This window comes from Alligator mississippiensis, chromosome 4, assembly GCF_030867095.1.
Source record: "Alligator mississippiensis isolate rAllMis1 chromosome 4, rAllMis1, whole genome shotgun sequence".
In the NCBI taxonomy this organism is placed as follows: domain Eukaryota; kingdom Metazoa; phylum Chordata; order Crocodylia; family Alligatoridae; genus Alligator; species Alligator mississippiensis.
The window spans coordinates 68,803,985-68,825,557 of record NC_081827.1 but is presented as its reverse complement, the minus strand read 5'-3'; the positions used below and the strand labels follow the sequence as shown (position 1 = coordinate 68,825,557).

The following is a 21,573-nucleotide window of genomic DNA, read 5'->3' as shown; positions in this document are numbered from 1 at the left end:
GCATAACACCAACTTTCCACTGAGCTCTACTTAAGCTGTTCTGATGCAGCTGTCAGTGGTTACAGAAAAAGGTAAAGTCATCCAAGTCAAACAGTTACTCCTGCCATACTTGATTTGCTCCCAAACCATTTATGAGCAATCTTTATTTTGCAGTGTGTCATTTCTGCTTAATTCATTTCCTTGTTTTTCAAAGCTGTCAGTAAAGAAGACTCTTCCAAAACACTCTTGCAGACATTTCTATCTGTAGCACTGGAATGCTGTAATACCCAATTTCCCCATTAGTTGCATCAACTGGCCATCCCTCCTCAGACAGTGGAGATATGGCAAATTCCCTGCACAGTAGACCTAGAAAGATCGTCAATATGTACTCATTTAGGGATACATAATTAGTGCTGATGTGAGAGATTGAGGACAGACAGATAGATACATTATTTACACTGGGGTAATTGGCATTATGCCATTGGGGGTGGGGAAAGGAGCTGACAGCTAATAAGTCCCTACAAATAGGGTAAATTCACCCAGTCCAGTAGACCAATGTTTCACAAAACATGGCAGTTTACAGCCACTGCAATAAAACTGATCACACCTGGAAGAATCTTTACCAGTGAGATACAGTAATAGTCATCTCTTGTGCAAGCCAACCTAGAACAACTGCTCGCCATTGTTCCCGATCTCACTATCAGCATACAAAAATGATATAAATGATATTGGGGTATGTATTTTTTTGTCCATGCCCTATAAAAGCAGGTAGAATTAGGCAGAATGCAAATAAGTATTGTGTTTTAACAATTACTTTTTCATTTCCTTTCATTTTTAGCTGTATATGCCCAATTTCTCAGTTAAAACAAACAAACAAAATAAAAAACCCTATCCTACTTGAGGCAAGCTTAATGGGCTGACTAACATCATAAACAGGTGATGCAAATATTTTGAAACACCAGACTGAGTCCATTTCATGTTGCTGGTGATCAGTATTGAACTTAGGGCATTAAAGGTAAAAGTCTAATAAAAAAAGTTCCAATGAACTATCATTATTTTTTAAAGAAATCATATTGCATTGAATTTTGTGCATTGAGTGGTGGTGGAGAAGGGCTTGCCAGTAATATTGCTTTGACTATTCAAAACATCTGCAGGTGGTGCTTTTTCTGTCCAATTCTCTCCAATTTATTCAAAATGACCTCAAAGTAATGTTTCCAAGACTACTGTTAATGCTGACCCATTAATCACCCCAGAACTGTGTTCCAGGACCAATTCAAATGGCAGCTTCCCCTTTTGGAGAACAAGCACTTTATCATAATCACGCTTTCAGTCTCAAAGGACTTAATATCAGTGGCATGCACATAACTTCATAGCACAGTACTAACATACTGCGCAACACAGATACACGATAAATACCTGCAAGTGTTTCATTCTTTCTGGCTCACTTTCTGATCCACTGAGAAGCCATATTGTAAGTATTTCAGTTCTAGGTTCCTCAAGCTACAAAGAAATACACACTGGTTGGATCATTGTGCTTAACAAATATAGTTATCAATGGTTCAATGTCTAGTTGGGAGGAGATATCATGTGGGGCTCCCAAAGAGCCTGTTCTAGGGATAGTATTATTTCCTATGTTTATTTATGATGTGGAGGATGGGATTGAGCACACACTTGGCAAATTTGCAGATGACACCAAGCTAGGTGGAACTGCAGGCTCTCTGGTGGGTAGAGCGAGGATTCAGAATGAATTTGATGAATTGGAGAAATGGTCAGAAGTCTTGCATTTAGGACAGAACAGTTGCATGCAGAGACTAAGGAATGACAGGCCAGGCAACAGTACTGCAGAAATTGGCCTGGGGGTTACAGTAGACTGTAAGTTGAATATGAACCAATAGTATGCTCCTGTTGCAAAAAAGGCCAACAGAATCATGGGTTATATTAAGTTGCAAATGAAGGAAAGTGATTCTCCCACTCTGTTTGGCACTCATGAGGTTTCACCTGGAATACTCTCTCTAGTTTTGGGCCTTGCACTTCAGGAAAGATGTCAACAGATTGGGAAGAGTTCAGTGGAGGGCAATAGAAATGACTGGAGATTTGGGAAACATGATTTGTGAGAAAAGACCAAAAGAACTAGGGTTATTTAGTCTAGGGAAAAGAAGACTATACCTGGGAGGACTATACCTCCATTGCTCAGGATTGTAGGGGGACTGATAGGAAGGCCAAGGCAGAGATGGAACTGGGATTAGCACCCCAGATCAAGGATAACAAGAAATCCTTTTTTAAATACATAGGGGGTAAAAAGAAGGTTCCAAGTAATGTGGGGCCTCTGCAGGACACAGTTAGAAATCTGGTGGTCTCACCAGATGACAAAGTGAACCTATTTAACAATTTCTTTGCCTCCATTTTTCTGAGCAGGGACCAGGTCATCCCCCCCACTGGGATCCCCCATGGTCCCAGGGGAGGCGCAGCCAGGCCCAGGGTCAGTGAGGACCTAGTCAGGGAACTTCTGGAGGGACTGGCCGTGTTCAAATCAGCAGGTCCTGCAATCTCCACCCCAGAGTGCTGAGGGAATTAGCAGAGGTCATTGCGGGACCCCGGCACAGCTTTACAAGCACTCATGGTGCTCTGGCATTGTGCCAGATGACTAGAAAAGGGCCAATGTGTTTCCCATTTTTAAAAAAGGGAGGAAGGAGGACCCAGGAAATTATAGGCCTGTTAGTCTTACCTCGGTCCTGGGGAAACTCTTTGAGAAAATTATCCAGGTGCGCATCTGCGAGGGGCAAACAGGGGAGTGTATGCTTAGGGGCAACCAACATGGGTTCATTAGAAGCAGGTCCTGTCAGACCAACCTGGTTGCCTTCTATGACCAGGTCATAAAATCCTTGGACACTGGTGTCGCAGTGGACGTAGTCTTTCTGGACTTTAGGAAGGCCTTCGACACTGTCTTTCATCCCTTTCTCGTTAAAAAATTAGGCGACTGTGGTGTCAATGCCTACACAGTCAGATGGGTTGCCAATTGGCTGGAGGCTGCACCCAGAGAGTGGTGGTGGACAGGTAATTTTTTACCTGGAGGGATGTGGGCAGTGGGGTTCCTCAGGCCCGCACTGTCCAACATCTTAATCAGTGACTTGGATGAGGGGGTGAAAAGCACCTTGTTCAAATTCGCAGATGACACTAAGATGTGGGGAGAAGTGGGCACGCTAGAAGGGAGGAATAGGCTGCAATTGGATCTGGAGAGGTTACAGGGGTGGGTGGATGAGAATAAGATGGGATTCAATACTGACAAGTGCAGGGTACTGCACCTAGGGAGAAAGAACCAGCAGCAAACCTACAGGCTGGGGAACTCCCTTCTCATCAGCACAGAGGCAGAAAAGGATCTTGGAGTCATTATAGACTCCAAGATGAACATGGGCCGCCAATGTGGGGATGCAGTCAGGAAGGCTAATCGCATCTTGTCATGCATCCACAGATGTATCAAGAGTAGGTGCAAGGAGGTGATCCCCCCCCTCTATGCAACACTGGTCAGGCCGCAGTTGGAGTACTGTGTCCAGTTCTGGGCGCTGCACTTCAGGAGGGATGTGGACAACATCGAGAGGGTCCGGAGGAGGGCCACTCGCATGATTGGGGGGCAACAGGGCAGGCCCTACGAGGAGAGGCTAAGGGACCTGAACCTGTGCAGCCTCCACAAGAGAAGGCTGAGGGGGGATCTGGTGGCCATCTATAAACTGGCCAAGGGAAACCAGCAGGCAATGGGAGAGTCCCTGTTCCTCCAAGCACTACTGGGAGTGACAAGGAATAATAGCCATAAGTTGACTGACAGTATATTCAGGCTAGATATCAGGAGGCACTACTTCACAGTCAGGGCAGCTAGGACCCGGAACCAACTTCCAAGGGAAGTGGTGCTCACTCCTACCCTGGGGGTCTTTAAAAGGAGGCTAGATAGACACCTTGCTGGGGTCGTTTGACCCCAGCATTCTTTTCTGCCCATGGCAGGGGGTCGGACTTGATGATCTGATCAGGTCCCTTCCAACCCTACCAACCATGAAACTATGAAGAATGAAGGAGGATTTGATAGCTGGAGTAGCTGAAGAACTGTTATGAAGAGGATAGAGGTAAGCTATTCTCTGTTGCTGTAGGGGCCAAGACTAGAAGCAATGGTCTTAAATTGCAGCAAGGGTAACTTATGGGGTTAAGCATTGGAACCAGAGAGGCTGTGGAACCTCCATCTTTAGAAGTTTCTAAGAGCTGGTTAGACAGATACTTGACTGGGATGGTTTTACAGGGATGATCCTGCCTTGAATTGAAGGCCCTTCTAACCCTATTATATTCTATGATCTACATACACAGATTCATAGATGTTAGGGTCAGAAGGGACCTCAATAGATCATCGAGTCCGACCCCCTGCATAGGCAGGAAAGAGTGCTGGGTCTAGATGACTCCAGCTAGATGCTTATCTAACCTCCTCTTGAAGACCCCCAGGGTAGGGGAGAGCACCACCTCCCTTGGGAGCCCGTTCCAGATCTTGGCCACTCGAACTGTGAAGAAGTTCTTCCTAATGTCCAATCTAAATCTGCTCTCTGCTAGCTTGTGCCCATTATTTCTTGTAACCCCTGGGGGCAGCTTGGTGAATAAAACCTCACCAATTCCCTTCTGTGCCCCCGTGATGAACTTATAGACAGCCACAAGGTCGCCTCTCAACCTTCTCTTGCGGAGGCTGAAAAGGTCCAGGTTCTCTAGTCTCTCCTTGTAGGGCTTGGTCTGCAGGCCCTTAACCATGCAAGTGGCCCTTCTGTGGACTCTCCCCAGGTTATCCACATCCCTCTTGAAGTGCGGCGCCCAGAATTGCATGCAGTACTCCAACTGTGGTCTGACCAGCGCCCGATAGAGGGGAAGTATCACCTCCTTGGATTTATTCGTCATGCATCTGCTGATGCATGATAAAGTGTCATTGGCTTTTCTGATAGCTTCATCACACTGACCGCTCATGTTCATCTTGGAGTCCACTAGGACTCCAAGATCCCTTTCCACTTCCATGCCACCCAGCAGGTCATTTCCTAGGCTGTAGGTATGCTGGACATTTTTCCTCCCTAGGTGCAGCACTTTGCATTTCTCCTTGTTGAACTGCATTCTGTTGTTTTCTGCCCACTTGTCCAACCTGTCCAGGTCTGCTTGCAGCTGTTCCCTGCCCTCTGGCGTGTCCACTTCTACCCATAGCTTTGTGTCATCTGCAAACTTGGACAGAGTACATTCCACTCCCTCGTCCAAGTTGCTGATGAAGACATTGAAGAGTATCGGTCCAAGGACCGAGCCCTGCGGGACCCCACTGCCCACACTCTTCCAGGTCAAAACCGACCCGTCCACCACGACTCTCTGGGTGCAACCCTCTAGCCAATTCGCCACCCACTGGACTGTGTAGTCATCCAAGTCACAGCCTCTTAACTTGTTCACCAGTATGGGGTGGGATACCATATCGAAGGCCTTCCTGAAGTCTAAGTATACGACATCCACCCCTCCTCCTGTGTCCAGGCATTTCGTAACCTGGTCATAAAAAGAGACCAGATTAGTCAGGCACGATCTGCCTGCTACAAACCCGTGCTAGTTTCCCCTCAGCATAATTTGTCCTGCTGGGCTCTTGCAAATGTGCGCCTTGATAATTTTTTCAAAGATTTTGCCAAGGATGGAGTTGAGACTGACTGGCCTATAGTTGCCTGGGTCCTCCTTCCTCCCTCTCTTGAAAATGGGGACCACATTGGCCCTTTTCCAGTCCTCCAGGACTTGGCCCGTGCGCCACAAGTGTTCAAATATTCCTGCCAGTGGCTCTGCAATGATGTCAGCCAGTGCCTTCAGCACCCTCGGATGGAGCTCATCCGGGCCTGCCGACTTAAAGGCATCCAGTTCTTCCAAGTGACTCTGCACCATCTCAGGGTCTACGCATGGTAGTCTGGCACCTTGCTGCTGCCTCTCTACAACCCCAGTGAGAGACTTGTCGTGCCCCTCGCTTAGGAACACTGAGGCAAAGAACTCGTTGAGGAGTTCAGCCTTGTCCCCCCTGTCCGTCCCCAATTGCTTCTGCCCATTTAGTAGAGGTCCTATTCCTCCCTGGGCCTTCCTTTTACTCCCTATATATCTAAAAAACAATTTCTTGTTGTCCTTTACCTGGAATGCCATCCTCAGCTCCATGGTAGCTTTGGCCCGTCTAACTGCCTCCCTACAAGCGCGAGCAGAGGAGGTATATTCGTCTTTGGTGATCTCTCCCTGTTTCCACTTTTTATGTGCTCCCCTTTTGGCCCTTAGGCTGCCCTGGATTTCTCTGGTCAACCAAGAAAGCTTCCTGGCCCCTTCCCTCTTTTTCCTCGCATCGGGATCGTCTCACTTTGTGCCCGAGGGATCATTTTCTTAAGGCACAGCCACCCTTCTTGGGCTCCCATCACTTCAAGACTCCTACTCTGCAATGCGTCCTTGACTAATCGCCTGAGTTCATTGAAATCAGCTTTCCTAAAGTCTAGCACTTTCACCCTACTAGTTACCTTACCCACTCGACATTTTATGAAGAATTCTATTATTAGGTGATCACTGTCCCCCAGATGGCTACTGATCTGTAGGTCCCCTACCATGTCATTCCCTGTTGCCAATACCAGATCCAGTATGGCATTCCCCCTAGTCGGACCGTGAACCTCCTGTGTCAGGTGGAGGTCCTGTACACAGGTTAGAAACCTGCGTGAACGGTGGGACTTTGCTGTCTGTGTCTCCCAGTAGGTGTCTGGGTAGTTTAGGTCCCCCATGCCTACCGCCTCCTTAGCTTTTATGGTCTCTGAGATCTGCCTCAGGAACCCCGAATCTATTTCTTCCCCTTGGTGTGGGGAAATATACAGACTGTATATATAGTATTGTAAATATACAGATATTTACAAATACACAAAAAGGCTTTTTGGTTTTGCATGAAGACTTTTATAATAAAGCAAGCTGCAATATTAACAATGTGAGCTCTGTAATAATGGCAAATCCTATTTTTGCAAATAGCATGTTTCTTGTATGTGTGTGGTACATCTTGAAACAAAGAGATAGGTCTGGCCTTACTCAGGGGCAAAGAGTGAAGCTAAAGGTGACTTTTAGCCACTTTAATGTACTTTCTCTGAGCCTGGACAAGCAAGGAATCAACCCTAATGCAAATTAGAGGAGCCATAGGGTTGTTCAAACTTATGCCTCTTTAGGAACTTTTTTTTTTTTTTATGATTAGTGGAGAATGTGGGACTGACCCCATCTTCTCTGGTTTCTGTTATGTTGCCCACACTATTCCAGAACACCCCTTCACAGAAAAAGTGTGGTTCTCCTTTTAAATCATCTTGGGCAAGATTCACAAGGAGACTCCACTGTTGGGACACTCAGTATTTCTGTGCCTAAACCATAGGTGCCCACCTTTGGGAGTGCATTTCACAAATCTGAATGAGGCATTTAAGTATCCCATACTTTAAATGGAGAGATTTGGACACGTAAGACTGGGGTTCACAATGCTGAGTACACTGAGCAGGGGAATGCTTAAAGCACCCAGTTGGAAATGCAAAAGTGTGGTATACAACTGAGATCCTGTCTCCCTCCCAGACTTGGGTGGCAGCTAGGCACCTCCTTGTTGTCCTGAGATAACTGCAAGACGAGAATTCACAGTCTAGAAATCCCACCTACACTTGAGTCCCTAAGTCATCATCCCCTTGTGTACAGTTGATTGCTGGTGGTGGTGCCCATCTTTTGCATAACAACTTAGTGAGACAGAACAGGCCAATGGGCAATGGGTACCTGTTACTGTTTCCCAGTGGGTCTAGACTCTGACCTCTGCTTCTGGGACTATTGACCTATTTCACAGGTCAATGTGAAACGGTCATTAGATAAAATGCATAAACAGCCCTTGAAACAAAGACCAGAACTGAGTGCTTTCCTTTTTCAAGTGATGCCATAACACTAGGCTACAGTCAGCTTGTGCTCCTTAATTCTTTCTGAACCTGTCTCTCCTACATTCCTTTTTGCCTAATGACTGACCTCCAAGAGGAGATAACAAAGATACTTATAACCTAGGAATGAGGGCACTCACCTGGGACTTCCTCAGGCTGAGCACTTCATGGGGAAGTGCTCTAATTACTAGACTACTTTGTAAAAGATAGCCATTACCCACATTTTTAAAGTTAAAGTGATTGTATCCCCTGAACTGGGTGCTGTCAGTGTCCAGCATACTTGCCAGATTAGTTCTGGCCATGCCTGTGAATCTCAAATAGGCCTTCAGCAGATATTCAGCTCATGCAAGATGGTGGTGCTTCTGGGCATAAACAGTAGGTGATTGTTAAGACACATGAGTCCATTTTTACCTTATAAAGTATGCATCTAGTGTGCCTATACATAAAGGATGAATGTGAGTTGCCATCTTGGACTTAAGCTCCTAAATTCCAGCAATCTCATTTACTTGCCAAATCTTTTTTGAATGTCCTCTTTAGTGCTATTCTAACAAAGCCAAGTGACTATAGCAAGACCTAGCATTCAGCCTGCATTACAAGTCCATCTGGTTGAAAGAAAACCTACAGGATGTGCTACAGATTAATAAATAATCTGGTCTTCCAGAGGGAATTAAAAAATAAACGAGCAAATGAAGATAAAAGGACCCGATTCTTTGGTATACTCATGCTACTGTGAAGTAGTCCAGCAATGCTAAACAGTTTGTCTTAACTGGCCAGGTATATGGGAGTTTTATGATGTTCAAACACTAAAAAGGAAGCCAAGTGTATCACTGCATCTGGATAAAATTTTGGAGGAGCATATTCAAGTCCATTAAAATTAGTTTTTTAATAAAGGTGCTTAAAAAAGGAAGCTAGAGTGACCCTACAAAGGGTAAACCCTAGGCCAGCATAACTTGTATGATAGGCTATTAAATAGAAGCTGGGTGTGAAAATATTAGACTGCCACACTTTGAGTAACCTGTGGTATAATAATTTGCTGAATAACAGACACAGTAAATTACAAGATGTCTGAGCAGGTTTATCTTCTTTTTCCAAGGCTTCAAAGCATTAAAAGAGAAGTGAATACAAATAACCTGCTTGTTTCCTCTCCTCGGCTGTGTCCTACCTTTTTAAGGTTCAAAGCAAATTTATTGCAGCTCTAACACAGGGGAGGGCAAAATACAGCCCATGGGCTGGATTTGGCTTGCCAAACCATTTTATCTGGCCTGTGGGGCCCCTAAATAAAATAGAAAATTAATTTTTATCTTCCCCTGGCTGCCTATCAAAGTTGACAGTAGCCAGTGGCAGCAGGACCCAGGGGGAGCTGGTGACAGGACCCAGTGGCTGAGCAGCAAGGCCTGCTGGGCTCCGCCCTGCCCAAACCCACCCCACCCCCAGGCCCCACCTCCCCTCCCACCCCCAGCCCCCAACTGGAAGCCTCCATGGCTTATAGCCCGACAACCCTGGAGCTATTCCCCACCCTCCCTCCATCTGAGTGGAAAGTAAGATAAGATTGGATGGAGGGAGAAAGGGGAAACTGCTGCAAACCACCCAGCAGCCATGAGCCCCATGATGCTTGCTGGGCTGGGCTGGGCTGGGCTGGGGCCAGAGTGGGAAGCAGCAGGTGAGGTGGTTGGGGGAGGCAGAGGGAAGTGGCAGCAGTGGGGGTGAGCCAGGCAAACACCATGGGAAGCAGCAGTGGCATGGGAAGTGGTGGGAGCCAGGGGGAGCAGTGGGGGAAGCAGCAGCAGCAGTGGGAGAAGTGGCAGCAGCGTGGAGAAGTGGCAACAGTGCAGTAAGTGACATAGGGAGTGATGCAGGGACCAGCGAAAAGTGGCAGCGGCAGGGTAAGTGGCAGGCAAGCATGCAGAAGGGAAAGTAGGGAAATGGCATGGTAATGGTGGCAGTAGGTGGGCATGGGGACCATGCAGGTGCCCTGGGACTGGCAGAGACAGCAGCAGTGCAGAACCTGGGCATGGTGTCTGCCTAGTAGCATCGCATGAGGCTCACATGCAGTTTGCAAGAGCCACACTTGATGGAGCCGGCAGCCCAGCCCAGTCTCTCTCTTTCTCTCCCAACCTACCCACCATAAAACCCACACCCTCCCACAGCCCCCACCCCAAACACATACCCCATATCCCTCCAAACCCACCCACCATACTCACACCCCACCACACGCAATCACTCAGATGCTGCCTGACCAACCCGATTGCCCTTTATGACCAAGTAACTAAATCCTTGGATGATGGTGTTGCCGTGGATGTAGTCTTTCTAGACTTTAAGGCAGCCTTTGACACTGTCTCTCACCCCAACCTCATCAATAAATTAAGTGACTGTGGCACTGATGCCTGCACAGTTGGATGGGTAAAAAATTGGCTGATGGGGCTCACTCAGAGAGTAGTGGTGGATGGGTTGTACTCAACCTGGTGAGATGTGAGCAGTGGGGTACCCCAGGCCTCGGTCCTCGGGCCCACACTGTTTAACATCTTCATCAGTGACTTGGACAAGGGGGTAAAAAGCACGCTGTCCAACTTTGCTGATGACACTAAGAAGTGGGGCAAGGTGGACACACTTGAAGGGAGAGAGAGGCTGCAAATGGATTTAGACAGACTACAAAAGTGGGCAGATGCGAATAGGATGGGGTTCAAAGTAGACAAATGCAGGGTGCTGCACCTTGGGAGAAGGAATCCACAGCATACATACAGACTGGGGAGTTCCCTTCTTGAAAGCACAGAGGCAGAAAGGGATCTTGGAGTCATTATTGACTCCAAGATGAACATGAGCCACCAATGCCAGACCGCAGCCAGCAAGGCCAGCCATACCTTGTCATGCATCCAAAGATGCATCTCAAGCCGGTCCAGAAAGGTGATACTCCCCCTCTATGCAACTTTGGTCAGGCCGCAGTTGGAGTACTGCATCCAGTCCTGGGCGCTGCACTTTAAGAAGGATGTGGCCAGCCTGAAAAGGGTTCAGAGGAGGGCCACCCACTTGGTGAGAGGGCAGGACAGGCCCTACGAGGAGAGACTGAGGGACCTGAACCTGTTCAGCCTCGGCAAAAGGAGGCCGAGGGGGGACCTGGTGGCTGCCTACAAACTCATCAGGGGAGATCAACAGCAAATAGGAAGAGCCCTTTTCTCCCCAGCACCACCTGGGGTGACGAGGAACAATGGTAATAAGCTGATGGAGAACAGGTTTAGGTTAGAGATCAGAAGGCAATATTTTACAGTTAGGGTGGCCAAAATCTGGGACCAATTTCCCAGGCAAGTGGTCCTTGCTCCTACCTTGGGCAAATTCAAGAGGAGGTTGGACGATCACCTGTCTGGGGTCTTGTGAACCCAGCATTCATCTCTACCTGTGGCAGGGGGTCAGGCTAGATGATCTGTTCAGGTCCCTCCTGACCCTAGCTACTATGAAACTTTGAAACTCCACAACTACACCTTCCACATACACCCCCTTACTGCCCACATACAACATACATTAGGACTGTATTTTGAACTATTATGCAGTCACCTCTAGATACAGTTCTTAAACACATAAATCAGTACAAAGTATTTTCAAATAAAATTAAAATAAGTTATAGTAGATTTTTTTTTGTATATGAGGTTTTTTTGGGGGAGGGGTTGGTTTGTTTTGTTTTTTTTATGGTTTCCAAGATTGCAGCACCCTCCCTCACAAAAGGAGTACTTTTGTGGCAAAGGGAGATGTCAGGGGCATGATTTCTTGTCCCAATATGGTGACTGGGGGTGGGGCAACTGTCAAGGGACAGGGCTATCCATGTACCTCTCAACAGCTCACCAAAACTCAGTAAGTGACCCTCTGCCCAAAATAATTGCCTGCACCTGTTCTAACCCCTACATCCTGGCACAGGTTCTTTCTTTCAAGAAATGGATGCAGCTCAATTAGACTCAGTGGAGCTGCACTGGTTCACAATAGCAGAGAATTTATTTTACCCTCAGCTTTAAGGTAGAAGAAAGTGTTTAATTTGAATGAATTAAAAAATTAAACAAGAATAAAATTGACTGAGATCTGTTGGACATAGAATATGAAAGAAACAAATGCCAGTAATGTTTTCATTCTTTGGAGAAAGCATTACAATAAATAAATACATGAAATCACTCTGTTAATTTAATATTTCTTCACTTTAAATTGGTGTTTGACAGCAATTTTTTCAAATAATGATAAATAATGCCTGCTTTACATTTATATAGCACATCCCATCACTGGATATCAAACTACTTCTCAATCACTAGTGAATTAAGCCTCCTAATACACATGTTTAATGGAGTAGTAGTTCAGCATCATATGCATTTAACAGATGTGGAGACAAAGGGACAGAGAGAATGACAATCTATTCAAACTGTGCAGAGCTGGAAATAAGACACAGTTCTTTCTACATTGTTGCCATTTTGTGTCTGGCTTCAAGTTGATAAATTTCTTGTTTGACGTATTTAAACTGATATACACTATTTTGTTTTCCCAGGATAAAGAGCTAGTTCTCATTAAAGAGATGATTCTTAAATCTTCATTAATTAGGAAACAGCCAGTAATATTTCTAGCTGCCACTCAGTAATTATGGCACTTGGTAATGGTGTGTAATCCCATTGGAATATGTAATCTACTCCAGAGTCAGGTTTGATTAGAAATGCTCAGTTGACTCCCAGGGCCACATTTTTAAACAGGTTTGTAACACCGAATATACAAAGCAGCATGCATAAATTAAACAGACATTTTAACCATTTTAAAAAGGAGGGGGAGTGGCATCTTGGGAGAGTGCATCAGCTATTACAATGTAATTCATATCTAGAGGCCTACCTAAACAGGGGGAAGGGGGTGGTCCTTACCAATTTTCACAGGTTGGTTGCAGCCGAACGCTCTAATTCCACAGTCATTTGGTGGCAGGCCCAGCCCTTGGTGTTAATTGGCGGAGAGGCCCTGAGGGTGGAGGAGGAGGGAATGAGCAAGCAGCCATCATCTTGACTGCTTGCTGCCCTTCTCACAACCCTGCCCCCCAGTGCTGATTGGCAGCAAGGCCCCGGCAGAAGGAGGAGGTACGACAGGCAGTTGCCATCTTGTCTGCTGCCCTTCATGCCACCCAGCCAGGCGGTACCTCCCATCCCAGCAAGGACTTATTTTTGTTACCTTTTGGGGGGGGAAGGGGGGGGGTGATTTTTCCAATTTCTCAGACAATCTCGGATTTTGCAGTTTCCACAAAATCTGCAAAGCCACAAATTAAGTAGGTCCTTACTTATATCTGCATACTAGTATTGTGATACAAATTAGTTTAACTTCCCTAACTTTGACCCTGAATGAAATAAGGTTAAAGCTGAAATGGTTCTGCTACACTTGTATGGCTACAAAATCATGAAGACATAAGTTACACTGTTAGAGCTTAATATCACTCTCTTTTGACTTCAAAACAATTGTTATGCTTGCCTATACCCCGAGACCAGCAAAAAATCAGACAGGAACATTTCCTTTTAGTATCTCAAATCTTCCCAATTTTTCACTCAAAAACTGTGATTGTCTGTGAAAAATGTGATTAAATATTGATTTTCTACCTACTGAAAGTTATGAAAGACACTGGATTCTATTGCCTGAACCCAACAAGCAAATATGAAAGTAAACAACTGAAAATGAGGCAGATTCCTAGTTAAAACAAATAGCCTGAGACTGTATTTCTATGCCTGAATGTTGTCCTTAACTGAACTCTGCTTTCCTGCATGTTCGCCTGCTGCAAACCCCTTCTGGTCATATCCAAAGCACCCCTCACAGCTCATGTTAAACATAGTGGCCAGCCACTGAAGAGGCAAACCTCTTACATTATACTGGCAAATAGGTTTTTACAAGAAAACTTATATAAGTATTGTATTTGAAAACAAGGTGGCAGGGCATTTAAAACGCCAAAACAATTTGAGAGCCAAAGGAGTAGACCAGAATAAGAATTAAATACAGCCTTGGGGTGGTGTTATAGGTGGTCCAGGAAAAAGTGCAAGACATGAGTATTTTTGTGGATGATATCTTTCATTGGACAAACTGTATAGTTGGGTTGGATACCAAGTACCCTTCCTCAGGTCTCTGAGAAAAAGGGAGAGACAGCTTGAACCAAACAGCAGACAGAACAAAGGCACGTGCAAAACTCCATATGTTAAACTGAAATATTACATGGGGCTTACTTCACCATGTAGGGCACTGACTGACGAAGAATCAGCACAGTTCTGCTACATGGAAGGTTGGAAAGGCTGGATTCTACTTAATGATATATGGGTGGCCCCAGTGGTGTTCAGCAATCACTCAAAGCCAAGAAGTCTGACACAGGTCAGCTTCATTCAGCATTCAAGTCTTAACTGGTTTTGTACAAGAGGATCCTTTACACAACATGGTTCCAACTGACTTATGCAATAGTATAATTCCCCACAAGCCTGTAGCTTGTCACACAGTTGTACATCAGTTACTTTCTGTTTCTTACTTGAAAAGATCTGTGCCTACAAAGATGCACCAGATATCATCCTTCAGTGGGACAGAATGAACAACAGGAACTGTAGTTCCTACTAGAGCTCTGAAATTGTGCAGAAGTGTAGTAGCTTTATTGCAAGTCTACCACCTTCACTGCAAATCTGCCACCTGAATAAGGGAACAAAGAAAGATTCCCCGCCCCCTCGCCCCAATAGCCCCTGCATAACTCCCCTGCATAAGTAAGTGCACAGCTGTTACCTAAGTAGACACTGGAGCTCAGGATTTGGTCTAAGGTGAACTGATGTAGTATTAAAATTTGCCTACCTACCTCCAGAGAAATTAGAATATCCAACTTGCATTCCTATTCCAAGTATGTATATATTTGTTCACTTTGTTCGATCTGATCTGAAGGGTTTTTAGACTGCCTAGCTGAAAAAAAAGCTTATAATTTTCAGTGGTAGCTTGTAAGGTCAGGTAACTGAGGTCTTTATTGTGAAGGGTTGTGCCCTCCTTCCTCTCAGCCAACAATTATACCAATCTTCAATTAGATTTCCATTAAGGAGCACTGCTTTCTGGCCTGTGAATGTCATTCAAGAAAAATGTTCTTGTTTAAGATTTATCCATACTTATCTGTAGCAGTGTATTTTAAGGAACAACCTTTGAGCTGGCAGATGCTCCACTCTGAAAAGGTAGGGTTGGGGAGAGGAAGAAAGATGCACCAAAAAAGTAGGGGCAAATTTTCCCCTCAGAGGACATGCTCCATGCCTAAAGAAAAAAAGCAAATGCCATGAAAATGCACTGAAACAACTTGAGGCAGAACAAGTCACACTCACATCAAAAAGCCTGTCTCATTCTAAAAGTAAGAGAGATATTTTTAATCTCTTAGGATGCTAGTTATGATTACCATATGAAATAACTAATCTCCTCTGACAGGGCCTCAAACTGTCACATAGCTAAAACTCAAGGCTGAGTAAAGCAGAATATATTTTTCTTCTCAAATAAATCAAACAGCAGTTCTTTGATGACAAGGCCTCAAATTTGCTTTTCAAATTCCTTCTTAGAGGTATAATTTTCGAGAGCCTTGTTTACAACATCCAAGGTCAGCTTCTTCAGCCAGCATTAATATCAGCTTTGCCAAGTGGTCCCCCCACCTCCACACTGGGCTGTGACCTAATTCAAACACCCCAATAGAATTCAACATGCTCCTCACTGCTGGTCCTAAGCTCATTCTGCAGGGGCCTTTCACAGAGGTGAGCACAGGATTCACCCCTGTAAAATGACCTTTCAAAAGTGCTTATGTAAAGAAGTCCCTCACCTTTTCTTTGAAGAATCCACTCCAGCCTCAGGCTTCTCCCAGGCGTTATTTTCAGTCTGATGAGTGGTAAAGAAAACAGATCCTTTGAATCTACTGTCTTCTCTTGACCTGCAATGACCAACAAAAAGATTTCAAAGCTGATTACATGACCACTTTCAGTTTTGCTTAGGCATGAAGTTTGAAGCTGTATTCTTATCTTGGGTTCTGAAGTTAAAGCAGCTTTTGTCCTCATGTATCAGGAAGAATAAAGTTTCAGGAATATGAAATCTCCTGAAACCAGAAATTTATCATCACTTTTGCCTTCTCAGTTGGGCATCTATGAAGAAGCCAGCCATTATATGCAACAGTATCCAACCTGTTTGCAGATAACCTTCTTTGCAAGCAAAATAGATCAGCAACAATTCAATGCTTCTGCATATGCTTTTTCAATGTACAAACCACTTAAATATAACAGTTCAAATCTTGAAAGCTTCTTTCATATTCAGATTGAAATGGACCAGGATAATATAAATTCAAATTTATCTTTACTGTGTATACCTTTATGGTGTACTCTGCTTTTCCATTTTTTATTCTATTTATTTTGGTCTTTCAGTTTCTTTTTTCCTCTTTGCCTTTCTTTTCCACTCCTCTGCCATGCTTTAGGAAACCCCTTATTGGGTCTTACCTTCCCCTATACCAGCCTGGGTCCTCTCTCAAACATGGACTACAAATGGCACAAAGACCTTCCTGGTGTAGGCCAGGTGTCAGGCACAAGCTGCTTGTTTTGATGAGGGAACAAATTTTCAGTAGCACAGAACAGAGACACTGTGCTTCCCTCTTGTACCAGGGAAAAGGCAGGCTGTTGTCTAGAGATAAGAGAAGTAGCAGCTGCTGTAGAACAGCAACAGGTGGTGCTGCTGTGCTGCCAGCACAGCTGGGGAGTTGGCTTGGCAAGCAGCAGAAACCCAGAAGACAGGGAAAACCCCAAGCTGAGGAAGTTTTCTTGGCACAAGGTTGTAGCTCTGGCTGCTTGTTATGGATTTGTTTGTGTAAGTCTAGTACCTATACTTTCTTCCTTATGCACATTACACAATTTGCATCAAACATATTACACTACTAAAAATATAATGTAGAGATCACAGGTAAGGGATACCCCAACAAATTAAAGACAACTAATAGTCCCATTATTTATTAACAGCAACCAACTGGTAACACCCTGCCTCAAGCAGTTTAAACTCAGAAAAGCAAAAAAGCTTACCTTGAAAATCACCAAATCTGGGATCCAGCATTCAAAGGATGGAAGAGTCATTCACCTCTCGGCCATGTCTCTCTCATTTGTACCAAAAGGGAGCTAACAGTTGTAGTGACTCAGATCATTTCAACTACTGCAGCATGTTACACTAGGTAGTAAGAGACCTGGTTGTGGCACACATTAGAAAGTGGAATGATTCAGCTAGGGCACATCTGACTGATCTCAGAAGCAATACCATAAAGGTATTTTTTGTTTAAGTCTTGGTATGAGTGCCTCTAGCAAACCAAGGATGCTGAAGACTATAACAACTAAAGGAGAAGGAACCTCAGTCAAAATGAACAGTACAGATCACGGAGCATGCATGTAAAGTACCTTCTACTCAATATCCTGATAGAGAGACACACCCTACTTTGCACCAGCTGAAACCTCTGCACAGTTTTAAGGAGTGACCCAATGAAGAATGCATCACAGCACCATAGCCTTAAGATAATACAGACATAGATAGTATGGGTGAAATCTATGCCTGACAAGAAAGGACTCAAGCACTTTTGCCAAGTGCAGATGATAGGAAGCACACTTGACAACCAGCCTTAAACCAAGGGCACCCTCAGATTATGAACTAGCAGTCAAATAATAAAACTTCCCTGATATATCCAGGGGCTCTGACATCTGCAAGTTGTACCAATTGCTTGTCTCATCCTGAAATGAGTCTCAGCAACTAGCTGTCATCCATGCCCCAATTTCATGATAGGGAGTTCTGCTGTATCCTTGGGGTCAAAAGAGAACAAGAGGGAGAATTTGTCAGAACACTCTTATTACATATATGTGTATTAAAGTAGCAGCCAAAGATCCCAATGAAGGTGAAGGACCCATTGTGCTAGGCATTGTACAGATGCATAACAGGAGACAATCCCTTTTCCAAAGACACAACATGCAAGGATGCCAAGCCTAGCAGCAACAGCAATGTGTGCATACACAGGCTAGTTCCATCTACAATTAACAGATTTCCAATCCATTTTTAACAAATGGACTAAATATTGCTGGAGGTAATAACCATTGAAGGTTCTCAAACCCTTATAGTAATACTTTCATCTTTTGTGAGCAAAGATGACTGCATCTGGGTGGGGGAGGGAAGAAGAGAGAAAAGAAGTGGGAAAGAAAAAGAGAAGACAAGAGAAAAAGAGAAAGAAGGAAAATGAGAAAAAAGGGAAAGGGAAGAGAATGAAGGGGGGTAGAGGCTAGGTCACGTGAGTACATGGGTGACTTATAAGTCCGATCTTTGCTTTGAACAATCTGCTGCAGCAGAGGCAGGAAAGCAATGAGGACTGGATATGGGAGGTTTTCATTTTCCTGGTCGTGCATTTCTTCATTGCTTCTGTTGTGCATTGCTGTTCAAAGGCCTATTCTCTGTTTTGTATTTGGGACCTCCAGGATGGATAGTTGTGAGTGATTTGCTTCCATGACTCTGGGTTGATGCTGAAACTCTTTAGGAACATCTTTAGGGTGTCCTTGTACCGCTTCTTTGGTGTGCCACAAAAGCATACTCCATTTGACAGTTCGCCATAGAAGACTTTCTTTGGCAGGCGAGTGTCAGGTGTTCTTGAGAGGTGGCCAGCCCATCTTAGCTGTGCTAGTTTCAGCAGGGTGTGAATACTGGGGAGAGTTGATCTTCCGAGCATCTTGGCGTCCAGAATCTTGTCCTGCCACTAGATCTTCAGTATCCTTCGCAGGCAGCACAAGTGGAAGTGGTTTAGTTTCTTGGCATGATGCTGGTAAATGGTCCAGGTTTCACAGGCATAAAGGAGGATTGGAAGTATGATGGCTTTGTAAACCTTCAGTTTTGTCGACATTCTGATACCTCTGCAGTCCCAGACGGACTTACGGAGCCTACCAAAGGTCACGCTAGCTTTTGCTAATCTCGCATTGACTTTGTCTCAAATCCTTACTGCCTCATAAAGCCCCATGAACAAACCTCCCTCAGATTGGTGGATCAGTTATGCAATATCCATCACTAGCACCAATTTGGAAATAGGTGCAGGATTCACAAGCAGCCCATAAGTAGGGCCTGCATATCTAGTGGGCTTGTGCTAAGATTTGCAATGGATCACATCTTGGAGCTGAGATAAATGCTTTACAAAAAAATCCCTGAAACACTACAATCACTCTGGCCACACATTTTCAGCAAGAATACCAATGATCATATCAATGTGATAAACTTCCTAACCCTGGCCCCAGCCCCTTCAGCACGCTGCACCTTTCTGAGAAACCTATCTCCTAAACCAGAGACTGTGAAACCACCTGCACCTGGAATAGGAGGCTGGTAATTAGCAAAGCTGATTGATGCTGCAAATTGCCCACCTGGTGTTAATGTGCCACGTTGTGCAGACATAACTACACTGTTTCCAGTTTAGGGGCAGCTTGCCCACAGCAGCCCTTGAAGTGTAGCATGTCTGAGAGCATTACTGCTGAGAATTACAACATTTAGGTAAATTTTCCTTTTATCTGGGAAATGAGGGAGGCCTTAGGAAATGTTTGTCAGTAAACAATTCTCAAGTGAAAATGAGAGAAGCTGATCTACCCGAGAAGCGTTTCTTTCCTTTAGCACCCAAAGTTATAAGGATTATCATCCCAGTTTTACAGGTGAGAAAACTGAAAAATAAAGAAGTTCAGCGACTTGCCAGGGGTTCTCAGTAAGGACCAGATCCAAAAAGGGACACAGATACCTGAAATGGGGTTTAGACACAAAAGTCGATACCCAGAAGTATCCAAATCTTGACCATACTAAACCATTTCATGCTACTCAAACATCTGCTTGAGCAGGCTCCAGAAACAAGGCATTCCCCCGCCTACCTCCTCTTGGAGTTTTAATCTGTACATAGAATATGTGAGGGCCCTTGGTACCTGACACAGAGCTCTGGATTCTTCTCCTGGGATTAGGGGACTAAAAGATGTTGCAAACTCAGAATCACAGGCTCCTTTTTGAGTCTACCCCTAAGTCAGCAGCGGAGTGGAGAACAGTTCTTTGACTCCTGATGCTGTTTTTTAAGCACTATGTTCTTCCACTACAGACAAATTTGTACCTGAAAGGATTTGAAGCCATGAAGATCAATTTCTTTGGTGAATATGTCTTGCTGATCCCAACACATGCATAACACCTGTCCCAGAGAAGAAGTATATACCAAATATATACCACCAGCTGGTCTTGACATGATTTACATTAATAAAAATACACTGGGATGCTCATTCTCATTAACACGAATATAGGTATAAATTACATACACTTTAAGGTCCCTACACATTGCCAAGATAACAAATTAAAATTGGACTCTCTACATTTCTTTTCCTTACCTCTGGCTTGCAGCAGTAAAACTAAGAACTACATTTAGTGTAGTAAAAGACAGAACGGTTTCAGTTCACACATTGCATGTAATCCTTCTCTGGCTTCAGTTAACATGAGCTCAACCCCCGCCCCTAGAAACTTACACTGAGCTTCGATTTGTATTACAGTTCCAAAACCCCAGTGTGTTTTCTCCGAAATTATTAGCTTTTAAGCTTTGCCTGGTTTCAAGTCAAAACCATTTGAAACTGCTGAGTTCTACAACACTGTTATAAACCAGTTTGTTCACAACTCAGCACAGGTTCGTGAGCATTTTGAGTTAGCTTGTAAATTCTAGGTATGTAAACCTGAAACTTAGTAACTTTTGCCTGTTGTTATTAAGACTTATGCCTGTTGTCACGAATAACTTATTGTTGCCATGTTATAACACTTGGTTACCGTTAAGGTATCTGAAAAAAAAGAGTAGTGGGATTTTACTTTTCACAAATCCAAGCATGTATTATTGATCTTTGGAGACTGAGGATAATGTAGATCAAAGAAGAAGCTGAGGTGTCCTAGCAACTGAAAAAAACAGGGAAAATGAAAGAAAAGTGGGCTAACAGAGAAGGATAAAAAAGTTGGCCAGCAAAGAAAATGGAAAGTGGAACAAAGATTTCTGAAGAGTGCTTTGTGACAGCTTTAAAAACTGTATGGCACTATGTTGGAGAGCTAGAGACTAGGCAGCATGGTTCTGAATTCAAGACCAAAGAAAATCCGAGGATGCCCTTTACTTGCATCAGGGACAGTGAGTTATCTTGTTCAGTTAAAGCAGGCCAAACTGGTAGCCTGCAGGACACACGGCCCCTGAAACGTTAGCATGCTGCCCACAAGCTCTGGCCCAGCCTCCACTCCCTTTCTCCCACCAGTTGCTCTTGCCCCAGCAGCTGGGAAAGGGCTGGAGCACCAAAGCTGCATACTCAGTAAAGGAGGGAGCGGGGTTGCCCATGCTGCAGGTTGTTGGTGCATGTGACCAGGAGAGGGAGTGTGGGGGCTGTGTGCATAGTGGTAGGGGAGATCCAGGCTGCCTCTGCTGCAGGGTGGGCTGCATGCATAGCTGGGAGAGGAAGGGAGCTGACTGCCCACACTATACACACAGCAGGGAGATGGAGACAGTACAGCCCATGCAGCATGTGCAGTCAGGAGGGGAAGGGAGCTGGGCTGCCCACATTGTGGGTGCAGGGGTGGCCACCTCACATAATGAGGGTGGAGCACCTGCCTATGTGGAGTTCTTCCCCCAGGT

General features: G+C 44.8%; 1 long non-coding RNA gene across 2 annotated transcripts; it reads right to left on the bottom strand.

Annotated features, from left to right (window-relative positions):
• Positions 1–1,400: 1,400 nt before the first annotated feature.
• On the bottom strand, positions 1,401–16,578 carry LOC109284574 (uncharacterized). 2 transcript variants are annotated; one of them, XR_009461604.1, is made up of 4 exons: positions 16,391–16,578; positions 15,727–15,834; positions 12,800–12,890; positions 1,401–1,479 (listed from the first exon to the last, which is right to left on the bottom strand). It is a non-coding gene; the product is annotated as an uncharacterized LOC109284574 (long non-coding RNA). The 2 variants fall into 2 exon arrangements; XR_002092071.2 differs by lacking the exons at positions 1,401–1,479; positions 12,800–12,890 and adding an exon at positions 14,646–15,176.
• Between the last annotated feature and the right edge of the window lie 4,995 nt (positions 16,579–21,573).